This window comes from Myxocyprinus asiaticus, chromosome 9 (genome assembly GCF_019703515.2).
Source record: "Myxocyprinus asiaticus isolate MX2 ecotype Aquarium Trade chromosome 9, UBuf_Myxa_2, whole genome shotgun sequence".
Taxonomy (NCBI): Eukaryota; Metazoa; Chordata; class Actinopteri; order Cypriniformes; family Catostomidae; genus Myxocyprinus; species Myxocyprinus asiaticus.
In genome coordinates this window covers 11,337,920-11,351,133 of record NC_059352.1, presented here as the reverse complement: position 1 = coordinate 11,351,133, position 13,214 = coordinate 11,337,920, and positions in this window count along the sequence as shown.

Below are 13,214 nucleotides of genomic sequence, written 5' to 3'. Positions count from 1 at the left end.
TGTTTTGACTATAAAAACTCTGCCAGTACAGTAAGAATAAATACACATGTTAAAAATACATTCTCTGAAAAACCTAAATATCTATAATAATGCAGTGTTTTTTCTAAAACAAGATAAATCAAATTGATCTTGTTTTAAGGATTTTTAGATATTTTTACAGGAAAACAATACAAAAATTATTATCAAGAATACGATTTTTAACCTAATATCAAAGGTATTACTAGAAAAAAAGAAATTATGATCTAACGTGAATTTTCTTGATTAAAAAAATATTATCGTGCCTGGTAACATTTGCATGTAAAATGGCTAGAAATAGCATTTTAGCTCAGCGTAAAGCTGACAATTTACACAAGGTTTATTTCTATTTGTTCTGCTCCAGACCTACTTCAAACGTACTTCTCTGTCTGCTCGTATGAATGTAACACATCATAAGAAAGTGTTTCACTGCTGTTCAAATGCACTTTGGATCGCATCATTTATATGGATAAATGTTTTCCATCTGAAAGGACTAAATATTAAATGAAACAAATTACATAAAATGCAAAGTAATCACTGAACGTATGCATGTAGTGCCCGCACAGGGCATAACAAATGCAAGGATTGTTCCTTATCCGAATTAAATGGAGGAGGGAAGAAGGCTTGAAAGTGAACCACCTGTGCTCTGAAGGGCGTGGTTAGCACCTTAGACACATAGACTTTTTTGGGTTTGACAGTGGCTTTTGAAAGACCGGGGCCAAATTCCAGATATGAATTGTCAATTGATAGTGCATGTAAGTCACCGACCCGTTTTACTGAGGCCAGAGCCAGCAGTAATGTGGTCTTAATGGAGAGCATTTGCAAATCAATAGAGTCCAAAGGCTCGAAGGGGGGCCCTGCGAGCGCTTTTAGGACCAAAGTTAGGTCCCAAGTCGGAACTGTAGCCGGTTGAAGTGGATTTAATCGTCTTGCTTTTCTTATGATTAAATCATGCTTGCCTATAGTGGCACCAGCTTCAGGTGCATGATACGCAGATATAATTACCACATAAACTTTGAGCATTGACAGAGTGAGTCCTGCATCCAATTGCTCTTGAAGAAATATGAGAATTTCATGTATGGGGCAGTTTAGTGGGTCTTTGCCATGTGAAAGACACCAATCAGTGAACACATTAGTGCGTAGAGGTGTCTCATGGATGGCGCTCTAGCCTGTAAAATGGTGTTCATGACTGAATGCGTCAGTTCTGGCACATGTAGCACACTCCGTTCAGGGGCCACACTTAGCTGGGGATGCCAGATTGTGCCTTGCGCCTGAGACAGGAGATTCCTCCATAGCGGTATTTCCTATGGCGAGCTTTATAACATCTCTATCATTTCCGGAAACCATGGCTGATTGGGCCATTTCGGCGCAATCAAATTTCCTTGTCCTCTCGGACTTTTCATATGACAGATTTGTGTTTTGCTGGCCATATGTGGGCCATTGCGTCTGCTCCCAAAGGTGCTTGGGACTTCGAGTACCAGAGGGGACAGTGAGCCTTTTCCACTGAGGCAAATAGATCGATTTCTGCTTTGCCAAATATTTCCCAAATCCTAAGGACAGTTTGAGGATGAAGTCTCCATTCACCTGGTATCACCCCTTGGCATGACAATAGGTCCGCTCCGTAATTCAGATGGTCTGGGACATATGTCGCTCTCAGGGAAAGGACTTACTCAGGAGCGAGTGTGCTCCACAGGAAGAGGTGACGCGTCAGTCTCATCAATGGCAGTGAATGAATTCCGCCTTTGCTTTTTATATATGCCACCACTGTCATGTTGTCTGAGCGAATCAGAACATGAAAGGTCGCTATTTCCGACTGAAAAGCCTTCATGGCTAGGAATACAGCTGATAGCTCCAGGCGGTTGATGTGCCACGCCCTCCTCGCACCTGTCCAGGTGCCGGAAGCCGGGCGTCCATCGCACACCACCCACCAACCTGAGTTGGAAGCGTCCACAGTCATCACTTTCCACCTGACAATCTGTCCAAGCGTGACACCTTGCTGTTAAAAGGCAGGAGCCAAGGTGCTAGAGCAGCTATAGAGCAGCAAGATATCCATGCGCAGCTATATGATGCGCATGAGCCCATGGCACCAAGCATGTCGTGGCACATGTTACTTGAGCCAGCACTGAAGAGGTCTCATGTGTAAAAGACCTAATGGAATGACCGCGGATGCCGCTGCCATAAACCCCCAATGCTTTTTGAAACAGCTTCAGTGTAAGTGTTCTCCTCAGTTTGAACTGAGACAGACACTGTAGAATGGCCTGAGCTTGCTTTTCGTCCAGTTGACATTGAGGCCCAAGCTGTTTAGATGCTGAAGCAATAAGTCACTGTGCTGGCATAACAGAGCCTCTGATTGGGCCAGTAACAGACAATTGTCGAGGTAGATCAAAATGCGTACATTGCTCAGTTTCAGGGGGGCGAGAACCGCATCGAGGAGCCAGAGACAGCCCGAAGGGCAGTATTTTAAATTGATACGCAGTTCCCTTGAACGCGGATCTCAAAAACATCCTGTGATGATGTTGTACAATTCGGACATGAATGTATGCATCTTTCAGATCTATTGACGCAAACCAATCGTGTGGGCAGACGTGTGATAAGATCCTTTTCTGAGTAATCATTTTGAAAGGGTGCTTTGCAAGTGTGCGATTCAAATGTCTGAGATCTAAGACTGGCCGGAGCCCACCGTCTTTCTTTGGGACAAGAAAATAGTGGCTATAAACCCTTTTTGGGTTTGACAATTTGGAACAACCTCTATCGCGTTTTTCGCAAGGAGTTTGTGTATTTAGGCTCGTAACACTGGCGCATCTTCAGACGGAACCATGGAAGACAGAATGTCATTGAAATGGGGTGAACGGTGTGGAAATTGGATCGTATTCCCATGTTCGATAGTTTTTAGCACCCAATATGAAATACCCGTAAGAGTTCGCTACATGTCCGCGTTACGGGACAGAGGGCAATTTGGTTTGTTCCTTGTATGATATAATGCGCTGCTCGCCAGTGAGAAGCGCTTGTGCACAATGTGTGGGCTTTGAAGAGGAAAAGAGCTCTTTATTGAGAATGTGGGAGCGTCTCGTGCATATGCAGCAAGCGCTGTATTCTTTTTTGCATTTATAGAATTTTTTATTGCATTCATGCAAATGTGAGACACAGAAACAACATTTTGAACAATATTGTGAACAGCAATATTCCTTTCCCGACAACCAACAGTTGGGAGATGGGGATCAGTGTTGAGCTTTCTTTGGAGCAGACCCAGAGGGAACAGCGAGCTCTGCATTCCACTTCAAAGGGCTGTGCCCGTCAGGAGTGCTTTTGCTGCACGGGGGGGGGGGGGGGGGGGTGTTCCGCTGGTGCAAGGCAGGCGCTGATATGGCTGCTTCCATTTGGAAGTGGCTCGGCGGTGGCAGGTAGTGGCGCTGAGGCAGCAGGCATGGGGCTACTCTGTTTTGGTTAAAATGTCTCATAGCTTGTGATTGTTGCTGAGTCGCGACGTAACGCTCGGCAAACTTATCCACAGAGCTGCAGAAGAGGCTGGCTGGAGACACTGAATCATCCAACAGAGCGGCTTTTTCCTTGTCACACATGTTTGTGAGGGTCAGCCAGATGTGATGATTCAGAACTATCAGGTTGCCCATTGACTTGCCAATGGCCTACACAGTGAAATTCGTGGCACGCAGCACTAAATACGTAGCGGTGCAGAGTTTTTGAATGTCTCTGAATCATATCCTTGCTCATCCATTTTCTTGAGGAGCTTGGCTTGAAAGTCCTGCAGCACCGCCATCGCATGAAGTGCTGAACCAGCTTGGCCCACCGCTGAGTATACTCCTCCAGCCAGTGCAGAACGAAGGCGATTCACGAGCGCAGCATCTTGAGATTCATGCCCTCGCAGTGAGGGCAGTCTGTCTCAGTGAGGGCTGACTCTGCATGGGTGTGGCCCAGATCCAGGTGGCGGAGGACAAATCCCAGCTGCCTCCGCGTCTGAGACCGTCAACTTATCACATTGCTTGTTGAGCGCATTGCCACAGAGACATAGCGCATGTGGAGGCTTCATGCCACCCACCACGGCATCCACGCTCAACTCACCACACGCCCCACCGAGAACGAACCACATTATAGCGACCACGAGGTGGTTTCCCCATGTGACTCTAAATATATATTTATATTTCACACAATATACAATATACAATTGCTTTGTAAGGATACACAACACCGGCCAAAGTGCTGCAGGGAATCAGGATGCTTAAGTGGCATGTTCACCAGCGAAGCTTCAAGCGGCGAGGGGGAGTGATGTTTGCCGGAGCACTGCAGGGGAGCGGAGAGTCTTCTCGTTGCCGTGAAGATTCCGCCCGCTGACTAGTTTAGTCGACGGCAAAGTAGTAGAGGGCTTCTAGACAATTCTATCAATTTCTTTAAAGATTTTTCCTGTTGCGACACCATGCAAGGAGTGGACGTGTGAGCGATGAGCTCTGCGCACTTTGTTGGTTTTTAATTATTTTTGTGTTATAATCCGGTGAGATTTGATACACCCTGCTATATATTTGCTCTTTGAAGTCAATATGTCAAAAAATTAAAAATCCTCGGGCTCTGGAGATATTAAAAGACACTTACGTGCTCAAGCTGAAACCACTGACGGGCCTGCAGACCGGGGACTCGATTGGAATGGTGCAGCAGGAGAAATTCAGCATCAACTGTCCAACATGTTTGTGATGCTGACGAATGTTGTTGCTGACTTAGAAGATCTCACTGTAATATTGATCGATTACGACGATGGAAACTAAATTCTTGGTTACAAGTTGGTTACAAGAGTGGCAGAGGTTAAGAAGTGGATCAATTATCTGGAGTTATCGGAGAGGGAATAATCTGATAATCTGCCAGCGAGCAAAGTTGATTGAGAACATGTTCTTGAAAAGCTTGAAGATCTTGAGAATAGGAGCCGCAGGAATAACATCCGAATTGTTGGAATTCCTGAGCATGAAGAAGGCAGAGATATGGTGAAATTCCTAGAAGAGCTCTTCTCGAGTCTGCTTGACATAACAGGCCATAAGCTGGAAATCTAGCGAGCTCACAGAGTCCTGGCTCGCAGATTGGCTGAGGGAGATAGACCCCGATCAATCCTGGCCAAATTCCTGAGATCATCCGATAAAGATCTTGTGTTACGCGAGGCGAGAAGCAAAGGAAAGCTTTCTTGGAAGAATCACAACATTTTCTTATTCCCAGACTTTGCGAGTTCGACAAGAGAGAAATGTGATCGATTCAAGGAATGCAAGAAACTCTTATATCAACGGAAGATTGCTTTTGCACTGATGTTCCCAGCCAAACTGAGAATAGAGACTAAGGTTGGCCGCAAAGTAAAACCTTCATAAAAACATTGGAGTGAGTAAGCCATTTGGTGTTTCTCATGTGAGTGGATTGACTTGCTGTACATAGACTCGACTGTCTAAGGAGGCTGGGCACCATTTTTGTTTCTTTTTGTGTTGGTTCCACTTAGTGGCTGGAGTTTGTTTTGTGGCATGACACTCCTTCAAGAAACGTTTGCATTGACGGAAGATCGCTTTTATACTGAAGTTCCTGGTCAGTGGTAAGGATGACCGCAAAATATCTACATGCCTACAGCAAACGATGTCTTTTATAGAGTTGATGGACTGAGGGAATCATGGTGTGTTTCTTATGTGGTCTCTGAGTCAACTTGACTCGTTAAATATACAATTGACCGTCCGAGGAACCGAGATGTCTGTTTTGTTTCTTTTTGTGCTGGTTCCGCCTAGCAGCTGGAGTTTGTTTTGTGGAGGAACATTCCTTCAGGACAGTTGTGGATGAATCTGCTTGTTCTTTGTGCTTATGCCTTAAATTGGCTAGAGTTAGTTTTATAGATTTTCTTCTGTTTTGTCATTTTGCCTCACAAATTTTTTATAGAAGCACCGGGCATGAGCAATCCAATGGCAAATTTGTCGTGGGTCTTTAGTAGGCATACATGGACTGTATGGAGTTTAGAAGGATGGACACCAGTTGGTGCTGTCGTGCGCACGTTTTTCTTTTTTCTGTTTGTTTTGTTCAGGGGGAAGTTCAGGGTTTTATTGTTGCACTAATTATATTCTTTATAATTTTGTTTTGACACACAATTTATTCTTTATATTATATCAAAATGTCAAATGTTAATATGTGTGGATTGCCTCTCTCCACATGGAATGTTAATGGGTTGGGGCACCCCATAAAAAGAAGGAAGGTTACTTCTTTTCTTAAACGTAAGAAATATGATATTATATTTCGTCAAGAAACTCATCTTTGCCCGCAGGAAGCTGGAAAATTTGGGAAGATATGGGATGGACGTGTTTTCTTTACTGCTGGCTCAAGTAAAAGCAGGGGAGTCATTATATTGACAAATAAACATCTACAATTCAAATTTCTCAAACAGATTAATGATAAACTGGGAAGAGTCATTATTGTTTTAGCTGAAATTCAGGGGCAAAATCTGATTTTGGCTAATATTTACACACCTAATGCTGATGAACAGGGCTTTTTTATAGATCTTGAAGGGATGTTGCAAACCGTTGGCACCCCTCATGATATAATATTGGGAGGAGACTTTAATCTATTGATGGACTCAGTCCTTGATCATAGTGAAGCAAAAGTGTGTAAGCCCCCTAGAGCAACATTGATGCTTCACAGGATGTGTAAAAATCTTGGTCTTACAGATATTTGGAGACTTTTGAACCCATCTGGGAGGGATTATAAATATTTTTCATCAGTCCATAAGATTTATTCTAGAATAGATTTTTTTATATATCTAAATCCCTCATTTCATCTGTTGTTGATTGCTCAGTTAGAAACATTTTAGTCTCAGATCATGTCCTGGTGAGTTTAGAGGTGTTGCCATATATTGAGAAAAAGAAATCATATAGTTGGTGCTTTAATGTATCCCTTTTGCAGAATCCTGATTTTCAACAAATGTTAAAGGCCGAAATCAATGTTTATATGGAGACCAACTGGTCCTCAGTATCCTCTGTAGGCATGGCTTGGGAGGCACTTAAGGCAGTTCTTAGGGGTCGGATCATAAAGTATGCCTCATTCATCAAAAAATCCAAAGCACAAGAACTCGTGGAGTTGGAAGGAAATATTAAAAGAGCTGAAGCGCCGAATGTCGTCTGATGGCCTCAGAGAATTGACCCGACTGAAATACAGATATAATACTATTTTGTAGCAGAAGGTGGAGTTTTGGTTATTCAGGGCAAGACAGTCATACTTTGAGTCGGGGGACAAAGCAGGAAAACTTTCGGCTAGATATATAAAACAGAGAGTCTTTTTCTACCATTCCCTCAGTGAAATCTGCTGGTGGTGAAATATTTACCTTGGCCACTGATATTAATAATGCCTTTAAAGGGTTCTATCTTGATCTTTATAGTTCCATGTCTTCGTCTACTGATGAAGATATTAGAAAATTTGTGGAACCATTAGAACTCCCTAAATTGACGACTGAGCAAAAAAATGATCTTGATTCTGAGATAAACTTTTAAGGCCTTACCTACAGGCAAGGCTCCAGGGCCAGATGGTTTTGCTGCTGAATTTTTTAGATCTAATGCTGCAGAATTGGCTCCACTTTTGTTAGAAGTTTATACGGAATCATTAAAGAATGGAAAGCTTCCCCCAGCCATGACACAAGCCCGGATCAGTCTGATTCTTAAAAAGGACAAAGATCCAAGTGAGTGTAAAAGTTACCATCCAATTTCCCTGATCCACCTAGATGTAAAAAGTTTGTCAAAAAGTCTGGCTAACCGATTAAGTAAAGTTATGACATCTCTTATACATATATTATCAATTCCTTTTCAAAATTTTCAGGATACAGAGTTAATTGGTCTAAATCCGAAGCTTTGGCTCTGACAGCATACTGCCCAGTAACGGCTTTTCAGCTGGGCGCCTTTCAATGGCCCAAACAGGGCCTTAAGTATTTGGGTATTTTATTCCCAGCAAATTTATGTGATCTAGTCAGAGTTAATTTGACCCTTTAATAAAAAGGTTTTCAAGCGATGTGGGCAGGTGGGCCTCACTTCATTTATCTATGACTGGGAAGGTTAATGTTATAAAAATGAATTGTATTCCAAAATTTAACTACCTATTACAGTCTCTCCCCACTGAAGTTCCCCTCTTTTATTTTAAACAATTTGATAGTGTAAGGCTGGCACCAGGATGTCTACAACCAAAAGGCGCCATTTCCGGTAAAAGTCAAAGAACTCTGTGAGAATCAACGTCATAGAACTCTCTCACAAAAGCTGAAATCTACACCTGAATATCACCACGTGTGATAAATTGCAAACCAACTTTGCATTGTTTTACAAAGCTGAAATCTTCACCTGAATATCACCACAGTGTGATAAATTGCAAATCACCTTGCTGCCCCCTCTTCTCTCTCCCCCTTCTCCCCTTCAACAGCTTTGGACCAACACAAAGGCACAAGAATTATATGTAAAAATATAACAAATTCTATGAAAACAAAGAATGCAACTGTATGTGTTTGATATCATTTAAGAGGTCTCTGTGCTACTGGTAAAATGGTCTCCCTCCCATTGATAAAACTAATGGTAACAAAGTTATTACATCTTTGCCAAATACTGCATAATTCTGGAGGTCTATCCCCATCCTTGACCTACAATTTAAATGATCTCCTGTATGTTAACAAGGTTAAACCCCAGGAAGTCAAGAACACATTCAGCCCCCAAATTCTCACTGTTCAAACCATTTGGTACACAATGTTTATTCTGTCTAGGTATTTAAGGAAAGTTGGCAAGAAGCTTGGGGAATCTGTAAGCAGATATCCTGCATAATTGATGTGTGTAGTCGTTTTTACCAGGAATCTGTAAGCAGATCTCCCATGCTGTACCGCTGCATGTAGTTTTGTCAGGTATGTTACTTTGACTTGTCTTTTATTTTTAGTAATGCTTGTTTATTCTGATCATGTGAAATTGGCTTTGATTTGAATTTCTGCAACAATGTTTTATATCCTACCTGACAAATAAATTATTATTTGATAGATTATTCTGAATTCCTCAGAAATCATTTATATCATTACTGGAGCTTTAATATAGGAGGAAGCCATTTAAAGACACTCAGTTTGAATTTAAACCACCCAGGACAACCAGGTAGGACAACCACCTAGGACCACCGGGTAGGATTTGAATTTCATTAGACCAGGGTAGACAATACTGGAGCTTTAATATAGGAGAAACCAGGTAGGACAACCACTTAGGACAACCGGGTAGGAGAAAGCCATTTAAAGACTCTCAGTCACTGCTCACCGCCCGTCTTAGCAAGTTGTATGTACGTGACTAAGCGGCAATATCGTCTGGTTAGGAGACAGGCCAAACCAGACGATATTAGTTAACCCTACAACCGCTGACTAAGAACAGAACTGGCTATCCATTTTCGGGAGGTTTACGTAATTTAATAACGGCCAGCGTAAGTCTCCAAAGATCGAAAGGACAATGGATAGAAGAGGATTTAGAGTAATCAATAACCTAAAAATTTTAAATTAAAAGAATGATCAGAAATTAATTAGAGCTTAAATATAAATTAGAGGTCAACTTAAAATTGGAGTCAGATTAATATAAAATTAGAGTCAGATAAAATGAATGATGGAATCAAATGTGTAAATTAACAATAATTGCTTTACTTCAGCGCTCAGAAAAGACAGAACAACGCAGAGACCTTCAAGGGGCCATTCTACTGGAATCTGACATCGGAACAAATAGTTTGTTTTTTTTACCCCCGTTTTACAATAGTATAGCTAAATCCTTTATCTGGAATGGTAAACGTCCTCGAATGCATTCTAACAAGTTACACAGGCCAATTGACAAAGGTGGGTTGTGTCTCCCCAAGATTTTGTTTTACTATTATGCTTTTGGTGTCAGACATTTGGTGCATTGGTCGCTTCCGCCTGAAAGAGCTCCTCCCTGGCTCTTTATTGAACAGGAGGTCCCTATCTTGCTATTGCAATGTCTTTCTACCAAGCTGCCTGGAGAAGTAAAGACACATCCCATTATCTCACACATGCAGTTAGTGTGGACAAAAGTTTCCCTCATGCTCAATTCGGACATTTACCTGAACATTGCCACAAGTATTTGGTTAAACCCTAAATTGTGTATTAACAAGTCCCCCTTTGAGATCATTGAGATCCTTTGAAAATATTATACAGCGGTTTTGGATTCCAAGATCTCAGTTCTTCAGGTACTTACAGCTGCGGCATCTTCTTTGTGCCACCTTTGGGTGTAGTACGCAGCCCCCTAAAGCTGCAGACACTCTTGAGGTGGTACTAGCTGCTTTTGGAAAGGGTCACGAGGCTTCAGCGTACTATTCCTGGCTAATTCAGAGTCTAGGGGATGGGGTTTTGACATCTCTTAAGAAGTTATGGGAGAGAGACTTGAATTTAGTGCAGGGGTGCACCTCATTCAATTTAAGATTCTGCATCGTTTTTATTGGACTCCCTCTAGATTGAATAGGCTTGGTCTTAAAGACACACCCACCTGCTGGTGATGCCAGTCAGAGGATGGGGACATAGCCCACATTTTTTGGTATTGTATTAAGATTCAAGAGTTTTGGTCGAGGGTTCAGAGTTATGTCTGTGAGATCCTGAACACTCAGATTTCACTCTGCCCTAGACTGGGTCGGGTGTTAATGTAGGGAATAAACACATTAAAAACTGGGTCCTTACCAGTGTGATGATCGGCAGGAAAGTAATCCTTGGGGGATGGAAGTCGGCTGGTGCGCCCTCATTTCATTAGTGGTGCACCGAATTGGGAAGAGTTGCAGCCTTTGAAAAAATGATGCATAGACGGCTGGGCAGCTTGGGTGCCTTTGACAAGAAGTGGGGCACTTATTTGGCCTTCTTAGAGGGTTGCCAGGGAGGAACAGTGGAGAGAGACAGTTTAAATGGTGTGTATGTAATGGATTGACATGTGGATCCCTTATTCTTTTTCTTTTTTGTTGGGCAATTTTTTTGTGGTTTTTTTTTTTTTTTTTATGTCAGTGAGTATTTTCTTGGACTGTCTGCTTATATGTGTGTCTGTTATTATTCAGTGTCTGACCAGTGGGATGTGTGTTGGGTGGGGCATATTTTGATGAAAGCTGATTCCGTGTTTTCATGTGCTGATTGTGTTGATTTGAGGTTGGAATCAATTAAAATTGTTAATGAAAAAAAAAAGATTTTTCCTGTTGCAAGGGAAATATCACTGTTACCATCATGATTTACCCGAGAAGTTTTGCCAAAGACGCTGGCAATGCGCTCAACTGAAGATTAATTGTGGTGAACATCCTCCTGCCGGCATGAACTTTTTTACACTAAAGCTTCATTTCAAACTGTTTTTATTGATCTCTTGGACTGTTTAATTGACAAAAGAACCTCTGATGACAGCAAAAGCATGTGATGACTGTAAGTTTCTCACTTTCTTTTTAGAACAAACATGCAAGTGTTTGCTAAATCAATATTTTACGATGTTAATGTGTTCCATTTGAAAAAATAAATAAATAACTTTTATTACTGTTCACATAAATGTTAAAAGCTTCCTATTCTCATCTACTAGCGAGTCTGAAGCTTTCCTTACATGGCTTTTCTATGGGTGTGGATTATGATAATTGTGAATAAACGTGCACACGCCCCCTGTTTACGAATGTTTGGAATTCACTAACATACACACATTTTACTAACAAATCTGGTGAGTATGAAGCATTTGTGAATCCGGCAGAAAGTTTTCGGTAAGGTCCATTTTACGCGTAAATTACTCAGAATTTACTCATATATTTACGAAAGTTTCATGAATGGCTGTGTCTCGTTTGGAAGGCTGTGTCCTCCAGAGGTCGCATTTGTCAGCCGCATACGTCATCGAGGCTGTCTCGTTTCATTTTTTAGCTATTGTCAATGCCTTTTATGTATATGCACTTACATTTATACAATTGTTACCCTTTTTTGCGTTCCCAATAGAAAAAAAAGAAACGAGACAGCCTCGATGACGTATGCGGTCGACAAATGCGACCTCCGGAGGACGCATCCTTCCAAACGAGACACAGCCAATGAGTCCCTCTGTCTGTATGCTGCACGTTGCCTATACAGCGGGTTTCGCTTACTGCCCCCTAGAGAAAACAGGAGGTACTCCAAGCTTGAATTGCTCAGATATAAGGAATATTCCTTATAATGGTCTGTGGACATGATTAATTGTGTTAATGCTATGTTAACGTGTTATTTTTTGTATAATTAATCGCACCAAATTAACACATTAAATCGACAGCCCTAGTTAAAATACTTGTATACAAGCTTAATATGCAGAGACCATAAATAACTATTCGTAAACCATTCATACACTCAAAAATTCCTTGTTGAATTTAGTTAATGTAGCACAATTCTTGAATTTTTTGTCACAGCTTAATTTCATTATGTGCAATAAATGTAAGTTTGTAAAATGGAAGTTCACATGGAAGTTGCATTGGGAAAATTTTAATCATTTGAATTGGCCATAACCAGATGTAAATGTTATGTAAGTGTAACCCAGATAAAGCATCTGGATTCAATGTATCTGGTTTCATATATTTTAGACTGAGTTATACGTGTGCGTGTGTATGTGTGTGTGTGTGTGTGTGTGTGTGTGTGTGTGTGTGTGTGTGTGTGTGGTTCTTTAAGAGACTGACTTTTATTAACCAATCAAAGATCTTACTGTCTAAGCTCCACTCTCTTTTTGCATCAGTAGCTCAGTGGAGAGGGACAGAGATGAGTCTCAAGGGAAATACTAAGAGATAAAAGTTACATTTTAGTTAAAAGAGTTTGAAAAGTTTCGGTCATTATGTCATTGTTTTTGTTGTTGGAAACACTGTTTTTGCTGTTTTCACTGTTTTTGAGTTGACTACCATTGTGATAGTAGACTAAATGTTAAGTAAATGGTGGATGTTCAAAGAAATGAATATTTATTTCCTAAATTGTCATTTTAGGTGGCTGAATGCAGATGTTTGATTTAAACCTGATGAAAGTTAATTTAGTGGGTTAGAAAATTCCAGAAGGTATGTCATTTGCATATTTGTGATATAAATGTTTTTATGCTCTGTCTTTTGTTATTTTTGATGCATTTAAAGTCATTTTGGTGAAATATCAATTCAAAAGGGAAGATATTTGAAATAATATTGTGTTTAAAGTGATTTAAGTTGTTTTAGTCACTTTAAGAACTTAATTAGAT